Raw genomic sequence first — 16870 nt, 5'->3', positions numbered from 1 at the left:
ACTAGTAGAACGTAGCGACCGTTGTGATGCACGGGCTTGAAGCAAGAAACATTTACGAAACAATTACTATATCATCTAACTTACTGCTAGATTGATTTATTTTGTTTCGTTTTCTTTGGATTACATATTATTGCTCACATGTTAGAATGAGATGTTATGGTTTTAGACCACACCAACGTTGAATCTTCGCTGCATGATATTAACACAAAACAAAGTTATTATTTACAATGAATAAATCATTCTTCTATTTAGGATTCCTTGTATAATTCACTTCTCCGTTAATTTCAAAACCACGCGTAAAAGTAAAACATTCTTCATCTATTCCTTTGGAAGATCTATCACGGCGTAGAATTACTTAACGGATAAAAATCCATTGCTGGAACCATGATTAAAAATTATTAAATCATGAATCATTTCTACCATGAATAATAAGTCATGATTTCATTATCAAAACGATTGATATCATGGGCAATAACACATCTTTCATGAAAATTTTCATGATATAAATCATTTTACTCATGAAATTTCATGAGAAGACATGGATCATGATCTCAGTATTAAAAAATCATGGTACCGGCAATAGATTTTTACCCGTGTTGATACCACAACGAGACTTGGATCGCGGAACGAGAGCGGACTTTTTGTAAATTGAAGGGTAAAAATAATTTCAGGTAGCACTAAGACCGCCGGAGCGTCGTGCTGAGCAGCAATGATTGTTGGGGGTCAGATTTGAGACCTTTTCTGTGGAGAGTTTCTTGAAGTAACATTTTTTTATTACACTTCAGTCTATTTGCATTATTTAGATGATTCGAAGTTCTAATATTCGACTAGTCTACTATGTGAATGATGGCCCACGATATTCTATCTATTTCCCGCTGCACATTCCAATCTGTGGAAGATACGGAAACTACAGTGGCTGCATTAATTCAATTAAATCTGCAAATTCAGTTACAGTGGCTAAAGGCGGATCGGGTTAACTGTCTTGTCGTACGTGCGGACCTCACCGCGTCCAATCCGGCATTTACGAGCAGATCTAGAGCCATCGTTCGTTCAGCGGAGGATGAGTAATTGCACAGAGAGGCAAGTTCAAAGTTAACCCACTCCAATTTGTGTACTCAATCGTTTTCCAGATAATTGATTTTTCACGCTTTAGGATGACCGCCTCCGACACAAAGCGAATCGGTTAACGGGATCGGACTATCCAGTGTTATTTCTCTTTTCCTCACAAAAAAGTATCACGGGAAGGTAGTATTCTATCTATTGGCATTTCGCGGAGACGATCACCAGAATTCATTCCCACTGACGTGTATTAAAATGGGACTGGATTTATTGATTCAAATTGCTATTAAATTGATTTCAATTGAAACCATGAATAAACAAAGTGATGGGATGTGCTGCCATGATGTGGGTATTCTGATGATTCTTATCGATTTCATAGTCACTCGCTGGTGAGGATGACACAGATGTTCAATTTATTGGACATTTAGAAAAATAATTATTTTTTGAGCTCATCAGAGATACCGACAACTAATGAAGTGAAATCATAAATCAGAAAGGGCAATGTTTAGTTCTTTTTGACTAATAATCTGTTTGCGTGATTTAATTAAGCGAAAAGAACTGGGAAATCTTATACACCTTTCGACGCGAGAAAAGACGCCCATAACTTTCGATTGATCTAGGATATGCGAATGTGATTTTATTTTCATGTATCAAAAAGTATCGAATTGTACATACTTTATTACATTTGTGGAAAAAATCTCAATATGTTAGATAGGCTCATGTCATGTCATAAAACAATTTTTTTGTAGTCATCTGCGGTGACCACGAGCTAGTTCGATACAGAAAGAATTCTTTGTTTTTGCGTGATTGGTAATGGAGTTACAGGTTGCGTTAAAAATTTCAAACCGTCATATAGAGCGACGATGGAAAAGAGGGAAAAATATACCAAAGCTGTCTTAAAATTGTTTTAGTTTGTACTACAGACTAAAACAATTTTAAGGCAGCTTTGGTAGATTTTTTCCCTACAGACTCTGTAGTTTATTCCATTTCCGGATCCGGAATTACTGAATGAAGTGTATTGATAATGGCGACGGTTCAAAAAGGGAACATACGCATAACTGTTTACAAATTGAAGACGTTATGTTAGTTTGTTCACAACAAAAGTTATGGTTTTATTCAAGCTTCAAAACAATTTTTTTTGGAAGAATTCTCTAGCGATATTAATGAACATATGAGTAATATGAGAATGGTATCATTACAACACTAAAAGGATTAAAACAGGTTTTTTTTGCCGAAAATATCGGTGTTCGAATATAGACATTCTGCAAAAAATGCTCTGCCAGTTTAGCAACATCTTTTAGCTCTCTGTTTCACACTTTTATGTTTCCAGTTCACAACAAAAGAATAAAAGCTAATTGACAACTATCGTGGGATTACGCACCATTACCAAGCTGGGATCTGAGCATCATTTTTAAGCTGTTTGATCTTTCTGGAGTCGATTTTAAACTATTGTAACCAGTATATTGTCAACACTCTACATGGATTCATACCAACACTTTCAAATACTACAAATCTTCTATCATTTGTGAATTGTGTTACAAATTCTCTGTCCGTGGATCTTGAAGCAGACGTTATTTAAGCGGATCTTTGAGTAGCCTTCGATAAAATAAATGACGATATCGTTATTGCTAAACTAGACAAGCTTGGTTATGGATCGAACGTCCCCGCTGGATTAAGTCATACCTAAGCGACCGACGGCTAGCGGAACCGGTGATTGTGTATCTGATGAATTTTATACTTCAACTGGAATCCCACAAGGAAGCCACCTAGGAATACTGATATGTTTGCTATACTTTAACGACACACTTACTTTTCCCAAGATGGCTGAGCCGATTTCCACACACCTAGTTATAAAAAGAGGGCCTTATTGTCCCAATTTTTTTTATTTCACCTGAACTCAACTTCCGGTTTCGGAACTGCAATGAAAAAAGTGCAAAAAATGCAGAAAATTTGTACTCACATTTCTCCGAGATGACTATTCGATTAACAAAGATAGTTTCAAATAAAAAGTTCTACAATCCCATATGATTTTATTTCATATGGATCTGACTTCCATTTCCGGAATTACAGGGTAATGAGCGAAAAAAACTGAAAACTATAATTTTTACCTATACTACTAAACAAAAGTTAGGATCCACTATAGTGGGTTGCGAACAAAGCCGTCACTTATACCGTTATATCTCCGGAACCAAAAGTGACAACCAGATAATCTTCTATCTGAATTCACCTTCCGAAAGTACCTTTCAAACAAGCTTAAGCATTTTCAAATCGGTAATCTTCTAGAAAATTGAGTGGAAAGAAAGAAAAATGCGTTGTATTGGACACGTCACTTAAACCTCCGTTATATCTTCGGAACCACAAGAAACAGCGAATTGATCTTCGAACTTGATTCACAATTCAATAGTAGCTGTCAAACGAGCCTAAATTTGTCAAATCGGTTTAGCCATCTCCGAGAAAATTGGGCGAAGAGAAAAATCTTTTAAAGGTGTACACACGTAAAAATACTTCTAAATAGAGCGTAAAAATTCTTCCAAATCCGGTTCAGGAAGTACCAAAAAATAATGGAGAAAAACTTGAGAACCAAATTCATTTCGTTTTCTTAGAGATACATCAATCGATCAGCCCCATGGACAATTACTGAATTAGATCCGGTACCATTTTCCGGTTCCGAAATTACGGGGTGATGAATGTTTAAAATTTCAAACTATCGTTAAACGTAACGTAGAAAGCATTTCTAAAAAGGGCTCAAAACTCATTCAAATTTTAGGTAGTGCTAGTTGACAGTCAAACCAACCGACTTCAAGTATACCGATTACCGGATTCTGACTTCAGAAGTACCAGAAATTATGGTCAAGAACTCCAAAATGGAGCTCTCTATGTTTTCCCAGCGTCGTATCATCTCATAGGTTCCAGTTAAGATTTTATTCGGACTCGACTTTCGTTTTCGAAATAATCGTGTTTAAAATTTTAAACCGTTATCTGTAGTAGCATCGCAAAAATCGTACGATATTTTCAAATCTGATCTTTAAACTATACCAATTTACATATCTTGTAAGTTGGTGTTAAATCATTTATCTTGATTTTATTCCGTGCTTGAAGTACAATCAAACGTCGAACGACTACAAGGTTAAAGTCGGGGTAGAATGAAACATACACAATTAAGGTCTTTGGTTTGAAGAGGTCAACGAAACAAACATAAATCTGTCGTAAAACATAATATTAAGATATTTCACTGTACTGTACAGATAGTCTAGTGAAAATTCTGAGCCGATTCGATGATGACGAAAAAAATTTCCCGAACACACAATGGAATAAAGAAGGAAAAATGAACTTCAGATAATAGCAGGTAAATTCGAGCGGTAGTCTGCATTTGTCAGACCAATTTCAAATGACTGGCGTTTACTGTTGTCAACCCAGAGCTACAATGGTTTGTGGTAATACATCAAACATAAAAGTAACTGTAAGACTCTTGCACCAAAAACAAGATTTTTCACGGTCCAACTATTTCACGACTAATAGAGACGGCTTTTAGCTTTTACCAAAACCATCATATTAGGATATCCAGCTCTCACATTTCCCGAACAAATCATTGGCAGCATCCTTTTTTGGCAACATAGCGCCCTCAGTGGAGTCCGCATCGAATCTCGTACATAGAAGTAGGGGAGAGATATGTCAATTTCGTGCGCTCCAAAATAGCAGCTTTGCGTACCCATACAATTGACATGATATGTTGAATGTGATGCCGTGCGATGGGGTTGCTGTACTTCGCTCCAAGCTGACAGGGTCTGCTTTTACAAAACAAAATTGTTACACAATTCATTCGCTTTAGTGAACTCAGTATGAGTCTAGTTTTATAAGCTGATGAAGTTTATTGCGGTTTGACACTTTTTTGCGACGGTGAAGATAACGAGCTTTTCTTCTGTTTCCATTACCAGTATCCCGCCGGGAATCTTCTGTTGTAGAAAGTAGCATTGTTCAAGACACAATAGACAATGAAGACAACACTGTGATAAGCAAAATTTACTAAATGCCATAATCAGACCGAAAGTGGCCAGGTGCGTCAACGAAGTTTTGCTGGTATATTAAAATAGACACTGTGTTAACGCATAATTCAAATTATGTGTTGTTTTTCTTCTGCACGTAATCTTTTTCTGCAAAATGTTTTCGCAGCATTGTAGCTGTTGCTGTCCTGTGTGTTAATCGTATCATTGGGCATCTGTTTTAATAAAATTCGGATAAGTACTATCTGTAAGTCAATGTTTTGAATAAACTTCAACCACAGTTTCATAACATCATAGTTTTTAACAATGACATTTAAGTTAGTGTATGCATTCCATTACGCAACAAACCCGTTATCGATTTGTTTCCGTGCAGCTGTCAACTGGTAATGATTACCGAAATTTATTCTTCCCTTTACGACATCACCACGTAATTCATCATTGTTCATTGCACACGGGATTTTTTCACCAAAGCAGACACACACATAAACATACATAAAAATAAATACTCTTCGATCGATTTCAAATAAAGTTGTTATGGTATCGAATTGTTCGCGAAAGTGCCATTCTCATCAGAGCCGACAACGACGACGGAAGCCGCACACACAATACAAGCCCGATGATACGTAAAGCAACAACCATTGCTAGTGTGGAGTGAACAGCATGCTGTGTGAGCACATTTACTATTTGTTTCTCATATCTGAAGGTCAGCTGATAGGCGTGTGATTGAAATAACGGAGAAGGGTAGATGCAAATTTTCTGCCTTCCTGGTGAAGAAAGATTGTGCAATAAAGTTAAAAATAGTTCTTTCATCGAGGCTCGGTAGGACCAAGTCTGTTACACCATGCAAATATAAGGATACATTATTTCTCTCTCTCTCTTTCTCTCTATTTTGGGCACAATTTCATGTACTTCTAATCGTTCCCGAGTTACAATGACTTGAAGAAAGTTCATGCGGAAATACATTCCTCCTTTTTTAAAATCAGTCTTGAGTCAAATTGGTCTCACCATCCATGCAAAACAAATGGTTTGCCATACTGAAAATGTGCGCTTTATCCAAATCGGAGTATGCGAAGCCTGATGACTAATGTTTTCCAAGTGGTGAAATTGATAACAGGTTGAAAAAAATTTGGTCGCCAAAATACAACGAATTCGGTTTAACCTCTTAAATCGTACTATGAATCAATTATTTCTGCTGGAAAATCAATGATATATATTTTTGCGGGATTTGCTATAGCTATACACAGTTATCTTAGTTATTGTTTCACTCGAGTTTTTTTTGTTTTTCTCGTAATAATTCATTTTTTTTTCAATAATTCAGTTTCTTGGAAATCGAGATATCATTCACAACGATGATATTTCTTTCGAAGAAGCACATCAATTGATAAGACAGATAGCATACATGATAATAAGTATAGATACCATACACGTAGTAAACTCGAACAGAATCGATTGCAGGTGACTATGTGTCGAACGTTCTGTCTTCACTTATGTTTGAGTTGGCATTGAATGAGTCTAATTTTGCACATTAATGATTTGATGTGTCACTTTTGCGTGCAATGAAAAGACATGCACTGTCGGAAAACGGTGGAATAGTGACTTGCGTGTACCCTCGCATTGTCTAATAAGTAGGTGGAAACGAGGGCAAGTAATTTTTGCACGCTATGTTGGAGACTCAAAAACAAACAATTCACTTGAATTGGTTTCATTAGATCTTCATTATTCAATAGAATCACGAGGCTATAGTACAATTGTTTTGAGAGAGGTTATGGTTAAAGAAAGGTTTTAAATTTAATTTCGTTTATGAAGAGCCTTTAACATAAGGTCGTATACCTCTCGGGTCAGAAAGACCCCTGAAGGTGCAATATAGCGGAGTATGCGGGTCGCGTTTTTTTATCAATTATTCAAAAATTTGACAGAATTTCGAAGAACCAAAAACACTTAAGCTTTAGCCATTAAATTCATCACAAATAAGCATTTTTGCATTTTTAAATTTTGCTTTGCCGAAACATTAGTCGAAATAATCGAAATTTGAAAAAGTTTCAAGTGATTTTCATCTCATCATTTTCTACATTGCTTGCGCGCTGCTGTTTTATATGGCAGTGGTAAAAGAAAGAAAACCACAGTGGGTTCTATGGCGTTATAAGTGAAAAAAAAATACTTGATTTTTTCTTGTTTTCAATCGTTCTTTAGAAAGAATGTATACTTGCTACCACTCTCAGACATATACATTAGCATATTAGTCAATACATATACATATAACCTCATGTTAGTGAATTGTAAAGACTAATGGTTCATAGTTCTAGTGTGATAGTAATGAATAACAATAAAAATTGAATTACAAATCAATAAGAGTTTCTTTCTTTAAACTAAGAAAACATGTGGTAAGCCCACTGTGCTCAATCACTGAAAATATTCCTGGTTTGTTTGTGTCGATTTTACCTGTTATGCTTTTGCGACGATTCGTTCAGCTCAAGCAGTTAAAAGTTTTTCGCGTGCAATTTTTTGGACTACATGTCACATTAATACCTTCTTTGTGCGGAGTTGGGAACCGAACTCAGGATGGCTACTTGTTATGCTGCGTACTTCCCCGTTCTGGGAGGATTGCTGTATTCATTTGACGAATAGGTGCCATAAATAATTACTTCAAATTCATTTCCCAATCCTATCAATATTCTTCAAAACTACATTTATATTTTTTTAACTAAGCTGACCAGTTATTGCGTAAAAAGTATTTGAAATCAAAGTTTGTCGATACCCATGTTACGTTTGATATATTTGTAAATATAAGTTTGCGCGTAAGAAAAAAATCAAAACGCGCATATTGAATTTTTCCCGAGGTTGATTGTAAAATAGTCATCTTCCCTTTCACACAAACATCCAGAATTTTTTTGAATCTAGCTTTGTACAAATGGTTCGAGCTTCAGATCAGCTTTGATCATTTCTGTTTTTTTTTTACATTTTTGACGATGGGTCTGCTTGTGCAGGAAGCATCTACATAAAAAAATCCAGAACGGAATCAAGGGAGTTTAAACTGAAGTATCGGAATCATTTCAAAACTACTTTGTTCAGTAATATACGAAAAATAAATAAATTTCCGTAAATAAACAACTCTGCAAATTAGGCTAGCCTCGATATGCTACACGATTGAACAATTCGTAAAAGTTTTTCTGATTTTATTTCAATTGCGAATTACATCTTTACAGACCAGCATTACATCTATAGTGACTCACAGTATACAGGTACTGGCCATCAATCCACGGTAAACTATCTTGAGAACCTACTATACAACGGCCATACATACAGAGACTTCCAAATGATCTCTCTCAGACAAAAACATAAAAATAACGTAATAAAAAAACAGAACTCTCCTACCACAAAATATTGACAAGACTTGTTCAACATAACACTTATAGACAAAAATTTAACTACCGATAGAGCAGATAATAATTAGATTATTCTATGTTCCTTTTAAATTAAAAATCAACGTTAATTAAATTTGTGATCATGTTAAAGTTTTTTAAATTGTGACATACATAACATATCAAATATTTACAAATTTTCGAGATTGATGTGTGCAAAAATGACAATAGATCGTTCACTACTTTTAACAAGAAGACTGCAGACAAACGTGCATAACATTTTGTAGGTAGACAACAAAGACATGGAATTTAATATTGCAATTGGTTGAATCTATTTATGTTCAATATTATTGATTTGTGGCGAACATCAATATACTCTCGTTGATTCGTTATGTTTTCTTTAAAGAAAGTTCGATATGTTAAGATATGAGAAATAAATATCGTATGTTTAACATATATAGTATACTATATTCAAATGTAATATCTTAAAGAATCATTTTTCGATGTTAAGTTACTAAGAAATCTTCACCCAATTATTGCATATTTTGAGCTGAAAAAGCATAATGAGCAACAAAACCATAGAGCACCAGACCAATAGTCTTCTCAGTGAAAATGCATTGATTTGTATTTTTTTTTTAGCAAAATCAACTAAAAATTTGGATAAAGCAGAAATTGAGATGGACATTTATCGTTCAACGTTATCAACCGCTTAGATTAAATTAAATTTTTGAGCATACCTTGAACATTACGTGATTACATGGATTTTCACGAAAATAATGAAGTAGACCTTATGTCTGAATCTCAAACGCATATAATCTCTGGGCTAAAAAAATTGATTGATTTGATTTTGCATATTTTGTTATTTGCAATCTCATAATTTTTTTTCTCAGTACAGGAGGTACTAATTTGTAAACATCAAATTTTGTAACATCAAAGCAGTAAATGTTGTCTAATTTAGCACCAGATCTTTTTTATCATAAAAAAATATTGAGTTTATCACTAATCTGTTGATCGACAAACACTTGCTATAGAATCAAAAATTTCTTCAAATTGAATGTACTTGTCAACTACTTGAATATAACAAAAATAAAAAACTGCGTTATCGTAGTGTTATTATCGAAGTTATTATCTTTGTGTACACGCTAGGACCAAAACAAACTTTTACACCAGATTTTGCAGTAATCCCTGAAGAGGACTATAAAAAGATTCAAAAATTGCTTCGTTAGAACTGATACACTGATGAACGTTGCTAACAGCACACCGAAATACTAGTATCTGTGTCTGTTACTATCTCCACGGAACCACCCGCGATCCCATTTCAACCAGAATATTAGTTGATTTTCTGAATTCGATTGGTTAAAATTTGGTACAACTAATCGATTGTTGTTTTAACTAAACTGTCATTTTTGTTTTTCGATTAGCAGAAACGATGGTTGAAACAACTAATTTAACTGTTTGAAAAAAATGCTGTCAATTAGTGAGGACACATACCCTTCAATTTCAACAAATATTTTAGTTGAAATAACTGGTGTTGTTATTGAAACAAAATTCTGTTAGTTGAAAAATAAATCGGTTTTATTTGTTTTAGACATTGCAAATAGTTGAATCAACTCGAATAATGATATTGATTTGCGAAAATTTTAGTCAATTCATATGAGCTTGGATGCATCAACCGCTGTGAATTGGAATTTTGCGACGGCAATTCAAACGCGCCATTCAATCGCAGCGCGTTCTGTGTGTTTGAAACCCTTCGCTCCTGTTACCTTCGTAAATTAAATTCACGTCAAAAAACGTTTTATTGCTAATGCATGAACATCATCAGCTGGAAGTAAAACAGTCTGCTGGAAGTAAATCAATGATCGAATTTGAAGCATAAAATTTTTGCGCATACCTGTAAGTTTACGAGATGATCATTCATTAACATTTTCTAATTTGTCACCAAATCTTTTTCATCTTAAACAAGGTTAACTTTATCACAACACCGCTGTTAGATAAACACTTCTTATCATATTACTCAAATCGAATGAACACGATTTCACCAAACGCTTTAACCATCGATGTTGTTTTCATTGACATTTTGAAGCGACGCGAACAGATTTCAACTAAAAAAGTTGTTGATTTTGCATTGCAATTATTGTTTTGCTTTCAACTGTCTACGGCATTTGTCAGCATTCAAAACAACATATTTTTCAACTACTTGAATATATGCAAATCAAAAACCATATTGGTTGAATCAAAAAGAAATTAGTTAAATCAACTATCGCAAAAATCAAAAACTGCGATATCGTCATTTTATGATCGAAGGGTTCTCCGTGTCGTGACATCCGTTTTCACATTTAATTAAAGACTGCATGTGTGAAACGAAAAATCACAAAACATTATTGAATACATGATCACAAATAGTAAATAGGAGGATAGTAAATAGTAGAGCTCCTATACAAAAGACTCACTCACATAACTTAAAGACTGTTTTTCTCCAATGAAGCTTACCTGAAAATAAAGAAATGGAATTATTAAACTGGTTGGCTTTCAATTAATATTAAAAAAATAATATAATAATAGTATAACGAATGCTGATAGCATACCTCATATATATATATATATATATATATATATATATATATATATATATATATATATATATATATATATATATATATATATATATATATATATATATATATATATATATATATATATATATATATATATATATATATATATATATATATATATATATATATATATATAATAAACCGCAGATGTTAGATTTAAAAATTTTGCCAAATAAAATTACCATACATTGATAAATAGCACAAAAAACAACCTCGCATAATCGTTCAGACATCGAGGAAAGTATCCCACGGTTCACGTATAACTTCGACCATGGACTACTCTACCGAGTAACGACCTCGACACAGGTCCGTACTGCTTCGACTAATTTCTATTAACCCGGAAACAGGTACGCGAAAATATTTACTAGCGCTTTCCACACAGGTGCGTAATTTTATTTCTTTCAACTAATTGAAACAATTTATTCATTTTCATCCGTTGATTGACGTGGAAAACCGCTTGCTGTCTGTCTATGTGCTACTCAGTAAAAAAGTTTAGCGCACTAGCGCAGTTGAGTTATCAAGCGATGACGATAATAAATTATGAATTGCTGTGAGAAATTGTGCAAATTGTGGCCTACATTATCAATAACTGAAAACATTAACATGGTTCTGTCGAACTGAAAGCTTATAGTAAATGAAATTCGTACCGTATTGGCATTTAATTCGCCAATTAAATCAGTATTACTAATAGTAATGTACGCCCACTTGTGAAGTAAAGGGGCGCTTCAAAAATTCCGCCCAGATGGCCACTGTTTGAAAGCGGACACCCAGAGCGGGGGTATTTTCGAGATATGATCAGATCATACCTTCATTTGGGTTGTCAGCATCAATATCCTCACTATCCGTTCACTGGATATTATGCTCCCCAAGACAAGGATGGTTGGGAGAAGAAAACGAGAGCGCTAACCGATGTACCGGTACCGATTCCACTAGCGATGGATAACGAAAGCAGCAAAAAGCAAAACCGTTTGGCGCAAATACCGTTGACAGCAGTAGCGCCACACAAAAACACGTGGTTAATATACAATTTTAATCAACATGGGAGTTCAAGAATCCGTAATGGTGCTGTCAGCATGATTTTACAATATATCTAAACAGATCACATCTTAGAAAATCCATGTGAGGATGCAATAAAAACAATAATATTCTATCTTTAAATTAATATCAAATTTCCTTGCACCCAAAACATAGACTTTTTATTCCCAATCTATTTTTCTATGAATAGTTGAAAAATTCTTAGTTTTCAAGTGAAATGTGACAACTCTGATCATAAGTATGTACAACTCTAAGGGGGAATCATGATAAAACAGGTTTCGAACAAGTACCAGTTTTGCACGTACATTCATACAAAGCATAATCTGACCCCTGTCTTCAAGAAACCATGATTAAAGATATCCTTAAGTCGCACAGGAAGATAATCAATTCAAATGTTACCTTGAAAGTATGATACATTTTTTCAACGAATCTTATCAGTAAACATTTGAAAACATGTATTGGGAACAAAGTTTAAAGAGCAATTTAAGACCTTTATAATCTATCAAAATACTGGTTAAGGTTCCAGAAACACAAAGAAAACAACCTGGTTTTAATCCACCTATTAGTATGCTAATGCCTTTTCCAATTTTTTTTCGATATATGTTTTATTGTAATACAAAATAAATTTCAATTGTTTAATTTTAAAATGACTGTTTAGTAACAAGTGGTGACTTTTCATCCCTATTACATACATAAATTGGTTGGTACCATCAAGACATCATTTGCTTTCGCAATTCTGTGGTTTTTTGTATGTAAAATTGTCAACCTACTTGTAATGTGAAATGTGGGAAAGGAACTTATAAACAATCTTACTATTCAATACAATGGATTCATTGAAAGATAGCGTCGATAACTTTATGAAAAAAATGTTTAAATACATTTTATTTTACTTTTAAAAATAATTATTTTACTAGGTAAGAAGGAACACTCGAGGCTGACATTAGAAAAGATCATCTTCCCGTTAACATAATATCGTCCGAAGTTGAACTCTGATACATCCAAATGATAAATTAAATTTGTTCCGAGACTTGCCTCAGGTGCGTGAGCCTTACACATGGTAAAAATGCTAGATATTTAGCTACATACAAACATACCTATAGGAATTCTTGTTCAAGATTTTTCTATTTTAAAATTTAAATATTGAGAAAATGTTTTTAAGCATTGTACAGGTTCACGTACTTGTCTGTCCGAAATCTTACATAACAAAAAAAGGTTCGTGTCGATTGGTCCCGTAGTTACTTTTGAATAGTGAATCGGCGGTTTTAACAAAATTCGAAAACTTAGGTGTCTCGAAGGAATGACATGGCGCGAATAAATTCAAAGTGCAATATCTCCAAAAGGATTCGATGTTTGATTTCGGAACTTTGCAATTATGATCTCGAATTAGATATCTATCGATTGAAACAATTTTAAAAAATTGCTGTCCAGTGAATTTCGGGAACGTAGGAGCGAATTCATCATCGATGCTGTTGTTAGACATATCGCTGTGAGGTTTTATCGTTTTTGTTCATTTTTTGTAGTTTCTCGAGGAGATGATGTCGTTTTTAGTTGTAGCAGCCATACCTTGAAGAGAGCGTTTGATTGTTGTTTAGCGCTGTCTTATAAGTACTGGGATTGGTTGGGATCGGTGTAGAAGAAGTACCGTTGTCCTTGAGCGTGGATGTCTTCTTGTTCAGTTTCTTGTATACTTGCTGACAATAATGATATGTGACCGGCTGTGATTGTTGTAGGTCACCAGCGATTTACATAAGTACATTGTGTTTAGAGCGAAAATCAGATAATAAGATATGGGTTCCCTTAAAGTGATCGTTCTGGTCTTCGGTTTCCAGTTCCGGTTCAAAAAAAATCAAATATCTTGCATAATAAAAAACATTGTTCGAACAACATTTTGTAATTTTTTCGTGGAAAAATATTGAGGAATACACCGGTGAAGGATTATTTCTGAGGATGCTTCATAGATTTTTTTTGAATTTTTGGTGGTTTTTTAAAGTCAAAACTAGAATTTTTCTCAAAAAAAAATCCAGAATTTTGTAGCTGTAAAACCTCCCCAAAGTAACAAAAAACGAAAAGGAAAACGTTGAGAAAAAAGTGTGCAAGATTTGAGAAAAATTGGTGAAGTAGTTTTCGAATGAAAATGGACACGGACTTTCAAAACCTGTTGCTCTCTCTTATACACATCTTTAAGCTAGACTGCAACCAGTTATACAGGAAATTGAAGACTAGCTCATCTAAAGTTAACAACAATGGATTTTTTTCATGGTTTCACCGATGCTTTTCATGCGATAGGTCTATTTGGATTGTTTTGTTGTTCTTACAACACCTTGTTCTTTGTTTCTGTCATCCGGTCGTGAGCGGTATATTTTGACAACTGCTTCAGCCGATGTATGTATGCGAAAAATAATGTCACTTGATTTTCTCAACGACGGCAGAACTGATTTTCATGGGCCGTTCAATTTCATTTAATTTTTTTCAATTTCATTCGGATCTGACAGCTAGTCCCGCAATTACAGTTTGAGATGAGTGAAAATAAATGAAAGTAGAGTAAATCATTTTCCCCTGAAATGGCTGAATCTATGTTAAAAAATTTAGATTCACACGAAAGATAGATATTCCATAGAAAAAGTAAAGATATCATTCAGATCCGATTTCCAGTTCCGCAGATAGTGAGATACAAGTGTTATAACATGGAACCAATGTCACTCATTTTTCGCGAAGATAGCTGAATCAATTTCAACAAAATTAGATGCATATGAAATGTTCAGATTCGACTTTCGAAACTGCAATTGAAAGGTGAAATAAATTTCAATTTCCAGAATGTGTTTTTTGAGTGAGTGTGTAAAACGGATTCCGATTCCGGAGGTGCACGTAACTGAAGACGCGAAAGAGGTACGAAATTTCTAAAACGTGTATTGAAACTATTGATATTTTTATGCTCTGTAGGTCAATCAAACTTACTTCGGCTGTTCTGGTCTTCGGTTTCCAATTCCGGAAACACTAGAAGTTGTAATCAAAAATATCAAGTTGTTTTTTTTTCGATTTCTCATATAAACGATAATGAGGAAGGCATTATCATACAACAAGATGAACTATTTTTTTCTTCAGTGGCTTAGACCGATTGATCTATAAGGCGTCAATAATCCATTACAGCCATTGCGCGCCTAACTAAGATGACTAGTAGGTTTACGTAGTAGAGTAACCTTAGGGTGCACCAGTGTGAGCGCAGAATGTGGAACGAAGCGAAATACCATAAAAATTCTATCACAGTAGCTATGAATGCCATATTTATCGACAGATTCAGCAAATGGATAGAGATAGAAAGATTTCCAATTTTGTGGATATGAAGAATATTTAAAAATTATTGAAATAATAATTTGTTGGATACTTTGCAAGGTCACACATTCCAAACGACAACAAGTTGTTAGTTGACCGGAAATTGAACTTACAATAACAATATTTTTTTTTTTATTTGAAAGATATTTTATTCAGGCCTATTTGCGTACAAGCTTTACGTGGCCGATTTAGCTGAGTTTTTAGATAAATTTTTTTTTGTATTGGATCTCGTTGTCACCCTTTTTCTAGGGGGAGAGGAGCTTCATTTTCCTCCTGCGAGGATTGAGGGGCAGTTTGTTCGTGGTTCGTCTCGTCATCCATTGACGTGGTATTGTTATTGATTTCGTTGCTAGTTGCTGTAGATGCACCTTGTTGTACATTGTTTGCAGTTGCTGGTTGGTTAGATGGTAAGCTGTTAATTGCAGCTGGTGTACTTTGTTTCATAGGGGATACGTTGAATGGTTTCGTTGAAGCGGATGCTTCACTGTTGTTGGTGACTGTCACAGGTGTACTGGGGTTACTTGGGGTTGGTGTGAAGGAAGCACCGTTGTCCTTTGGTATAGTTGTCTCCTTGTCCGGTTTATCACATGGCTTACCGTAATGAACAGCTTTTTGGCAATATTGACATGTGGGCATCTGATTGTCATAGGTAACAAGTGATTTGCACGGTATTCTTGTATCCTGACCGAATGTCACATAAGAAGGTATAGGCCTCCTCAAGCGCATGCGTAACAAACGTACGCCATTTAGAATACCGGGGAAAAGATTCTCACACTTTTCTTCCTCGATAGAGAGAATCTCTCCGTATTGGGAAATAGTTGCGCGAATATAAGGATCGATGACACTTGAGGGAATATCAAGCAAACGCACATCTATAGCACTATCTTCCATATATACTGGAATGTTGTACTTGATATTTTCATGCTCCACATAATGCACATTATTATTGTCTTTAGCGAATTGAATTGCATCCAACTCTTTATAGAACTGGATGTAAATAACATTATTGGTCTTGTTGCATTGAAGTAAATGCACACGTTTAATGTCAAGATGCATTTGCTCCTTAAGCAAACCTTCAAGTTCTCGTATCGAAGGTCGAATTTTGCACTGTCTGATGTCAACAATAATTGTATTCTTTCGTACCGGCGGTAGCTTTTGTTCGTTTTTGTTCACTCATTTCAAGATCGTTCTATTGTTCACTACACAATACTGTACTTGGTTTCTTCTGTCCCGACCGTAAGCGGTTTTGGTTTGTCGACTGACTTGGATGAGATGTGAAACCGAACTGGAAAAACAATAAATTAATAAAATACTCAATAAATATACATGAATCACTTTCACCATATTCGCGTTGCTGTCGTGATAAGAAATAAATGTGCCAAACATGTTTTGAACTGCGCGATAAATAAACAATAATCGGTCAATCAATTCAATGTCAATGCGACATGACAACCTGGTAAGGTCGAACGAT

At 34.7% G+C, this 16870-nt stretch overlaps 1 protein-coding gene and 1 non-coding gene across 13 annotated transcripts in view; both read right to left on the bottom strand.

Annotated features, from left to right (window-relative positions):
- The window catches only part of LOC131437417 (dnaJ homolog subfamily B member 6-B), a 189253-nt gene that overhangs the window by 29994 nt on the left and 142389 nt on the right, over positions 1-16870 (bottom strand). For 2 of the 12 annotated variants that reach the window (XM_058606731.1, XM_058606739.1), the window contains one exon: positions 10874-10909. The exons of 9 other annotated variants lie outside the window; for them this stretch is intronic. The gene's annotated coding sequence lies outside the window, so the exon portion shown is untranslated. Of the gene's footprint in view, positions 1-2869; positions 2907-10873; positions 10910-16870 lie in introns of those variants that run through there. One more of the 12 variants, XM_058606730.1, reaches the window with a different exon arrangement.
- LOC131439738 (U4atac minor spliceosomal RNA) lies at positions 11756-11915 on the bottom strand. Its single transcript, XR_009231195.1, has one exon. It is a non-coding gene; the product is annotated as a U4atac minor spliceosomal RNA (small nuclear RNA).

The sequence above is a fragment of the Malaya genurostris genome, chromosome 3, assembly GCF_030247185.1.
Source record: "Malaya genurostris strain Urasoe2022 chromosome 3, Malgen_1.1, whole genome shotgun sequence".
Taxonomy (NCBI): Eukaryota; Metazoa; Arthropoda; class Insecta; order Diptera; family Culicidae; genus Malaya; species Malaya genurostris.
This window is presented reverse-complemented; position numbering and strand designations above follow the sequence as displayed.